The sequence below is a fragment of the Mirounga angustirostris genome, unplaced genomic scaffold, assembly GCF_029215605.1.
Source record: "Mirounga angustirostris isolate CCGP_5_RB_7025 unplaced genomic scaffold, mMirAng1.0.hap1 SCAF_6, whole genome shotgun sequence".
In the NCBI taxonomy this organism is placed as follows: domain Eukaryota; kingdom Metazoa; phylum Chordata; class Mammalia; order Carnivora; family Phocidae; genus Mirounga; species Mirounga angustirostris.
The window spans coordinates 14,465,348-14,475,068 of NW_026991714.1; positions in this window are offsets into that span (position 1 = coordinate 14,465,348).

Genomic DNA, 9,721 nt, shown 5'->3' on the forward strand with positions numbered 1-9,721 from the left:
CTTGTAGATGAAAGACAGAACATATACAAAGGAGTTACAAACAGCCAAGCCTCTGTCATTTGAATTTCATTTGAACATCAGACATTATTGAGAAACTATGTCCTGGACAATGGGCCAGGCCCTAGGTGGACAAAGATGAATCTGCAAGATTCTAGACTTCAAGCAGCTCGTGGTCTATCTGGGGGGAAAATTCTGTATTAGTGAAAAGTGTGAATTATGGATTAATTTTAAAGTCATGATTTCTTAAGAAAAATAAAAGGCATGGGGCACCTGGGTGGCTCAGGCATTAAGCATCTGCCTTCAGCTCAGGTCACGATCCCAGGGTCCTGGGGTCGAGCCCCGCATCAGCCTCCCTGCTCAGCGGGAAGCCTGCTTCTTCCTCTCCCACTCCCCCTGCTTGTGTTCCCTCTCTTGCTGTCTCTCTCTCTGTCAAATAAATAAATAAAATCTTTTTTAAAAAAAGGAAAAAGAAAAATAAAAGGCAGCCAATTTGAATGGATCAGTTAGAAGTGCACATTCTTGGGTCTTGCCTCCTGAATCAGGAACTATTTGCAGGGCCCAGAAAGCTGAGTTCTTGCAAGTTTTCTGAGTGATTCTGGGGTAACTAAAGTTGGGAACTGCGGTATCAGAGCACACGACACAGGAATTGCAGATGAGGCAGGTGTAGGTGGTCAGGTAGTATAACATGGAGACACTTGCCTGAGATGGAAGGAGATTTGACAAAGAAATGCCACTGAGAAGTCTCCAAGCAACAGAGTCGCATGGTCCTCTTTGTGTTTTTGGAAGAGCAAGGAGAAAAAGCTCACTAAAATTGTCTTACTTTAATGACAACAGACATATAAATGTCTCCTATAGGGCCAAACTTGCAAGAGCTCAGAAGGAACCCAAGCCAAAAAAAAAAAAAAAAAAAGATCTTGGATTTCTCAGCCTCCCTTGCAGCTAGAGGTGGTCATGTGATACAGCCAGAAGTCTGCTGGGGAAGATTTCTAAGAGAGTTTTTGTTTCCTCCATAAAAGGAGACAAACATGACTGGCATAGATACCTTCCCCTATTTCTCTTACATTGGTTCCTGACATATGGCTGGGTCCAAAGAAGCCAGCTTGGAACAATGAGGGAAAAGCCAAGGGAATTAGAGGAGATTGAGCCCTGACATGATTGAGCTGCTGAACCAACACCAGAAACCACTTACTTCTTGACTTTCTTTTTTAATTTTTATTTATTTTTTTAAAGATTTTATTTATTTATTTGACAGAGAGAGAGACAGCAAGAGAGGGAACACAAGCAGGGGGAGTGGGAGAGGGAGCAGCAGGCTTCCGGCGGAGCAGGGTGCCCGATGCAGGGCTAAATCCCAGGACACTGGGATCATGACCTGAGCCGAAGTCAGATGCTCAACGACTGAGCCACCCAGGTGCTCCCTTGACTTTTTTTTTTTAATTTATTTTTATTGAGATATAATTGGCATGCAACATCGTGTAAGTTTAAGATATACAACTTGTTGACTTGATACATTTATATAATGCAATATAATTACCACCATAGCTAACACTTCTATCACCTCTGTGATTGTCATTTCTTTTTTGTAGTGGGAAAATTTAAGGTTTCATCTCAAAGCAACTTTTAAGTTTATAATACAGTATCCTTGTCTATATGCATTAGATCTCCAAGACTACTAGTTGCAAGTTAGTGCTTTTGAACCATATCTCCCAATTCCCTCACCAACCTCCCAGCCCCTGGTAACCACTATTCTGCTCTCTGTTTTTACAAGTTCATCTTTTTTTTAGATTCCACATATTAGTGATAACCATACAGTATTTGTCTTTCATTTACTTTTTTTAAAAGATTTATTTATTTATTTGAGCAAGAGAGAGAGAGAGAGCATGAGTGCATGGTGGGGGGAGGGGCAGAGGGAAAGGAAGAGAGAATCTCAAGCAGACTCCAGGCTGAGAGCAAAGCCCGACGTGGGATTCAATCTCACAACCCTGCGATCATGACCTGAGCCAAAATCAAGAGTTGGACGTTTAACCAACTGAGACACCCAGGTGCCCCTCACTTACTTTTTATATCAGAAAAATATGCTACTATCAGCTCAGGTTTCAGGGTTTCATTACTTGCAGCCAAGCACATTTTCACATACTGAGCTCTGTTCCAACCCTGAGATCACTCTTCCTGCTTCCTATGAACCATGATCAGTTATGACCCCTGTTGACTCCCCCACATAAAGGGGGATTACTAGTTATGAAAATACTACACCTTACAGACAACGAGGAGGTAAAGATCTTGTCATCTTGTCCCCAGATCTGGCTTCATAAAGAAATTGTGTATGTATAGGAAGCTCAGGTTCTCTTTCTGCAAAACAGAAGGGCACACCTTGCATTCACATTGCCATTATAATCGCCTTTGCTCCTTAATCCCAGATAAAATGTGCAATCAAGTAAATTCAAGTTTTTGGAGGAAGAAGAAACTGGATGACATTCAGAGACATCTGAGCTTGGAGCTCTCCACGTCCACTGCTTGCTGCGCACAAGGAGCAGTGAGCACTTCTTTTCTGTTTTCCCTTCATCAGTCTGTGCTATGTTCCTGAACTTGAGGAAGACCCGGAATCCAACCATCTTCCCCAGTTTCCTGCTGAGGGCTGGGCCTTCACATAACAAAAAAACCCTTTTTTTTTTAATTAGAGAAAGAGTGAGAGCCAGAGAGATCACAGAGGGAGAGGGAGAAGCAGACTCACCACTGAACAGGGAGCCCGACGCAGGGCTCAATCCCAGGACCCTGAGATCTTGACCTGAGCCAAAGACAGAGCTTAACTGACTGAGCCACCCAGGTGCCCCGAAACTCTTTTTCAACCCCTGGAATTCTTTTAAAAAAACATCTTCTTTCTTAAAATTATAAAATGTGGATTTTGGAACAGTCTTGGGAGTCATTTGGTTCAATCTCTGATATCAAATAAATCAAAACGAAAATCAGACTACCTTTTAAAAAAAATTCCTCAAGGAGACAGATATCACAGTGAATCTCTGGCAGAATTGGATCAAGCTTGTGTCAAATATGTCTTCCTTTGGCTTAATTGAGCCTCCTCTCTTCAATTAAATTTGTAAGAAAAAAAAGAAAGAGGAAAAAAAACCCCAGAATATTATTTATTCTCAAAATAATATTCCATAGATTGTAAATAATTATTAATTTATCTCTCTTTCTTCCTTGTCCAAGATGGAACAAGCCCAAATGAGCACTCAGTTAGACTCTTTCCATTTTCATCATTCAGAGTTAGGCTCAGGTAATATTGTAAGTTCAGGGAGGTGTAGGCCCCACAACCATCCTCTGCTCACCAACTCCACTTCCCTGTCCTCCTCTACCGCTTTGTGGCTCTCATCCTTCCGTCCTCTTGAGCACACACAGACACACTTCTGGGATCCTTGGTATCACCGCCCTCTCCCTCCCGGCTCCCTCTGCATCCGGATGGAGAGGGAATGTACTTCTCTGAGATTCTCAAAATATCCCCGATGGGCCGCCACACACTCAGCCTTCAACTAAGTCTGGCTGTTTCCCTTTGATATTTTTTTCCTTTGTTATTCTGCTCACCATTTCCAGAATATCCAGATGATGATGACGATGATTATTTTAACTAGCAATTCAACCTAGACATGGGGCTGAGCCCTCCAAAACTGTAAGCCTCGTGATTTCCTGCCTTTTCTTGTTTTTATTTTATTGCTCTCCATCCCCTTTTGCTGTGTGAGAGAACACATTTGCTCCTCCATCAGAGGCCGCTGGTCCAAGTGGCCCCATCCATCAGGCTCCGTGTAGTCAGTATAGAAGAAAGGGAGTCTAAAAGTAGGGCTCCTTTCAGAATTAAGTGCAGGGTGAGCCAGTGTTATCGACAGAAAGTCTCTCCCTCATAATTGGTCTGCAGCTATACTCAGAGACTTGGAAGGCCTTAGGCTTTGAAGAGGAGCCATGAGGTAAAGCTCTGCTTGGCCTGGCCATTGCTCTCTGAGTGATGGGTTGACATTACCGTCTTATGTCAGCATTACTGTTTCTGTCATCTCTAGAGACCAAAGCAAGTGCAAAAGCTAAGAAAACCATGAACTCAGAAGCAAATGGATTCATGTCAAGGTTCTGTAAGTGGACTCTTCCCCAAAATATTGCTAATTTCCCTCTGTGTCTCAGAGCACAAGAGGAAGGTCGGCTGCCTATTTACCCCTGAAGAATATTACCTATTTTCTAATTTTATACACTTCCAAACCTGTCTTTTCCCTAGTGGAAAAAACATTTCATTTCTCTTTATTTACTTTTCCCCCAAATACAAAACATAGATCCCTGCTTATTTTTCCTCTCTCTTTTCCCCTTTTCTGGTGCTACTTTATCACAGTATCCATGAGGATTTCCACAATCTTATTAATATTTAACATTTATTGTTAGTCTCTTGAGCCACCACGGAGACATATATTATCTCTTTGCAAGATTTAATGTCGCCCTTAGTGATTCATATTCTCAATGGTGTGCTTTCTACTTAGGAAAAAAAAAAAAAAACCCTTCTTCATCTCCAAATTAAAGCATTTTGTGCCCAGCTGAAGTTCCAATGCTTGGGCAGAAGGAGTGGGCAGTAGACAATGAGGTTATTTATATTTTATCCACCCGGGATCAGAAGTTTTTCACAGGAACTTTTGGAATTATTCAACTCATGTCCTGTATTTGTTTCTTTTGAAGTGCCTTAAAATATAGACTTTAATTAAATTAAAAACTTAGAAAGACCAGACATTTAACTTTGCCCTGTCTTATAAGCAAAGTTTCCTCAGCAAGCAAGTATTATAAACTCAGTATCATGGAATTGATTTACTTATCAATGGGAACAGATTATTTTTTAATATTTTCACAGGACCTCTCTACATAGCAACTGTTAGTGTGCTAATTAAAATAATTCTTATTTATTCAAAGCTACAGTCTGCAGATCTCACTTGGAAATGCTTGGTTGGCTTACTTTGGGAAACATCAACTCTGAAGACATACCCCTGGTTTATTTTTTAAAAAATATTTTTCAGGGCTGATTCCTATATTCCAAATTAATCATTCACCTAACTAGTGTTTTTGGCTCCAACTCTACAAGAAGAAATATGAATTTGAATTTGCTCTATAGTTTATCCAGTTCAAAGCATCTATGTTTGGATGTCAGACAGACCTCATTCCAATACTGACTTCATCCTTTCCTTACTGTGTGACCTAAAGAACAAACATTGAATCTCTTCAAAAATATTAATTAGTGTAATACAAAAATAACAACTGTATTCACTGAGTTACAACTATGTTTGAGTAACTTTCAGTGGGGCATCTGCCAGTCATTTCTGATGGATGGGAAAGTTCACCCTGGCCACATCCCTGAGCTCTACACAAAACCACATTATATCACAGTGTTACAGCAATTTCTCCCCCCTCGGGGAAACTACATGTAAAGTTTGGTGAATTTAATAAAAGATCAGAGTGTCCCTGGTGGCCCAAGGTAAGTGTTTTGTTGCTCTTTATAAGGATGTCATTATTATTGTTTTTCCAGAAGCATCTTATGTGTCTGCAGATGATCTTAAACGGAAAGGATGGTTCACCTCCAAATATTCAGCCTGTGGTTCAAGAGTATCTCTATAATGTCTTTCTTTTTATTTACTTAGTATTCGGCTTTGATCTGGTTGAATTGGATATTGCATTTTTGCCTCCTTTTGAACATTGGAATGAGGTTTATTTATTTATTTATTTATTTATTTATTTATTTATTTATTTATTTGACAGAGACAGCAAGAGAGGGAACACAAGCAAGGGGAGTGGGAGAGGGAGAAGCCGGCTTCCCGCGGAGCAGGGAGCCCAACGTGGGGCTCGATCCCAGGACCCTGGGATCATGACCTTAGCTGAGGGCAGATGCTTAACTACTGAGCCACCCAGGCACCCCTTGTCTTCTGATTTTCTTCACAGTGTCTTTTACAGAGTACAAGTTTCTAATTTTAATTTAAATATTTCTAATTTCTAATTAGACATTTCTAATTTTAATGAAGTCCAATTTATCTTATTTTTTTCTTTCATGAATCATGCTTTTGATATTGTATTTAAAATGTCATTGCCAAGCTCAAAGTCATCTTAATTTTCTCCTGTGTTATCTTCTAGGAGTTTTATGCTTTTGCATTTTACATTTAATCCATTTTGTGTTAATTTTTGTGAAAGATGTAAGGTCTGGATCTAGATTCATTTTTGCAGGTGAATATTCACATGTTCCAGCACTATTTGTTGAAAAGACTATCATTGTTCCATTGTATTCCCTTTGCTCATTTGTCAAAGATCAGTTGACTCTATGTAGTCTATTTCTGGGCTCTCTGTTCTATTCCATTGATCTATTTGTCTGTTCTTTCTCCAATACCACATTGTCTTGATTACTGTAGCTTTATAGTAAGTCTTGAAGTCAGGTACTGTCAGTTCTCTGACTTTGTTCTTCTCCTTCAATACTGCGTTGGCTATTCTGGGTCCTTTGCCTTTCCATATAAACTTCAAAATCAGTTTATCAATATCCACAAAATAACTTGCTACAATTTTGATTGGGATTGCAGTGAATCTATAGATCAAGTTGGGAAGAACTGACATTTTGACAATGTCGAGTCTTCTTGTCCACATACATGGATTATTTAAATTATAGGGATTTATTTAGATCTCCTTTGATTTCTTTTGATCAGAATTTCACAGTTTCCTTCATATAGATTTTGTACATATTTTATTAGATTTATACCTAAGTATTTCTTTTTGTTTTTGGTACTAATGCAAAAGGTAGTGTTTTATTTCAAATTCAAATTGTTCATTGACAGCATATCAGAAAACAGTTACTTGTGTATGTAGACATAGATTTTAAAGATCATATTTATTACCGAGTGAAGCTGGATTTGAGGATATGAATATAACTCTGGCTCTGCAACACAATGGTTTTTAGACCATCTTGTCTACACAGACACCACTGGAGAGAAATAGCGTCCAAGAGACTGCCCCAGGGAGATCACTGAAGAGAGGAGCTGAGAATGAGTCCTGTGAACAGGGCCCTTTACAAAGGGAGAGAGAAGCCCAGAGGGACAGAGCTAGCCTTATGATACCTCTCAGGGGCAAGAGCGGGTCCAGGACTGAGAGTCAGGGAAATATGAGACTGTGGAATAGAAATGCCCTCCAAAATTTCTTATTAGCCTCTTCAATTTAATAATTAAGACAGAAAGCCAAAGCTGAAAGTGGTCTCAAAAAGTAATTTACTGTATATTTTTGTTTGCGTGTGTGTGTGTGTTTGTACATCTCTCATATCATGCATATCAATACTTCCATGAAATCAGTCCTATTTATAATATTGTCTCCTAAGATCTGGGCATCTTATGTATATAGTATCTCACCAGGAATTCTGTTTTTTTCTTTTTTTAAGTAATGTGCCACTTAAGAATAAATTCTTTTTTTTTTAAGATTTTTTACTTATTTATTTGACAGAGAGAGAGAGGGAACACAAGCAGGGGGAGTGGGAGAGGGAGAAACAGGCTCCCCACCGAGCAGGGAGCCTGATGTGGGACTTGATCCCAGGACCCTGGAATCATGACCTGAGCCAAAGACAGATGCTCAACCAACTGAGCCACCAAGGTGCCCCTAATAATAAATTCTTAATTATAAAAGTGGACCCAAAAAAGCACAAATAAGAATATATAAGCTGCGGGATGCCTCGGTGGCTCAGGAGGTGAAGCATCTGTTTTCAGCTCAGGTCATGATCCCAGGGTCTGGGGATCAATTCCCACATCGGGCTCTTTGGTCAGCAGGGAGTCTGCTTCTCCCTCTCCCTCTGCTGCTCCCCCTGCCTGTGCTCTTTATTTCTCTCTCTCTCTGTCAAATAAATAAATAAAATCTTTAAAAAAATAGAATATATAAGCTGCTAGTATGTCACTGCTCAGAGTTCAATATTTTCCTTTATGTAAATGTATATACCTATACATATATAGTTTTAAAAAGGATTGATTGCAACATGCATGTTTTATACTCTGTTTTTTAACTTCATATGTCTTGAAAATTTCTACATCACTAAATAGTCTTCTACAAGATGGATACGTGTATGTACTATAATTTAGTAAGTCAACCCCCTATTGTTAGATTACTGTTTACAGTTTTTCTCTATCTTAAACAATGCTATCATGAACATCTATGTTCATAAATCATTGCACAATTGTCTAATTATTTCCTAAAGTTACAACCCTAAAAATAAGCTTCCTGCATCACTAGGTATGTCCATTTTTTTAGGTTTTTGAAATATTTTGTCAAACTATATTCTCATGGGCAACTCTTAATGAATGCATTCTCCTAGTTTTTGAGTTACTCACTCGTAGTGGATTTGCCACCTTTGAAAAAAAAATTTTTACAGCTATTGGGGTTAGGCTTAGATCATAGACACAAGATTTATTGAAATCATTCTGAAAAGTAATTAAATTAATGTAAATTCTTAAGTTAGACAACAGCTGAGATACAGAACTAACCCAGTGGATACTGCGGCACGTCCACAGTTTGGCTTTTTTCTCAAACTTTCTAAACTTCTCAGAGGAATTGAGACTGCTCCTTTGGATAAAATGCCATATGGAAAGAAACTCTGAAATACCTTTTTTCCTAGATCCTGATAGACAGCAAAAATCTGTGGTGTGACAAATGGCACCTGACATCTAGGAAGGAACATATCCTGAAAAATAAATCCATATCTCTCTTCCATCTCTAATTTCAGGGGACAGGCTCTCATGCAAGATCCATATCTGCCTCTGCCTTCCACAAACACCAAGCCTTAGTTTTCTGGCCCTGTAATCAACTTGGCTGACACATAGCTACAACCCAATCTTAGTTAAACTTTGTTCCCATGAAGAGCCCTGACATACTGTTTGTCTAAAATTGATTTTTAAGAAGAAAAATATAAGTAAGCCATCATTTAAAAAACACATATTTTAAACTGGTTATTAAAAATAGGTTTAAAGAATCCATATTTGTGTGTGTGTGTATGCGTGTGTGTTTATATCTATATCTATCGATCAATCAATAGAATGATATCAATGTGTTTGCAATAGAACGAAATCAATGATATCAGTGAGATATTTTTGAGAAGAATATTTATAATAGACATTATGTACTTAGGATCTTTCTTATGAGTAATTCAAAGCACAGTATTGTTAAAAATTAAATACGTATTCATTCCTTTTGTAAACATTATTGTGTTCCTACTATGTGCCAGTTTATATTTGTTACTAGAAATAGTAAAATAAATAATATTTGGATCCCACAATTAAGAATCTCCCTATATAGATAAGAAACTGCTCAGTGTCATTAGTCATGCTGAGGAACATGACTAATTGCTAGTCAGTGCAAAACTACAATGAGGTAGTCCTTTATACTCACTAAGATGACTATAATAATAAAGATGAACAATTACAAGTGTTGCCAAGGATGTAGAGAAATTCATGTGTCGCTGGTGGGATGGTAAAGTGGTGCAGCTACTTTGGACAACAGGTTGTCTGTTCCTTGAAATGTTAAACATAGAGTTACCATATGACCCAGCAACTCCACTCCCAGGTGTCTACCCAAGAGAACTGAAAACAGATGTTCCCACAAAATTGGTATTTCAGTGTGCACGGCAGCGTTATTCATAATAGCCAAAAAGTGGGAACCGCACTGAATTACCATCGACTGATGAATAAATAAACAAAAT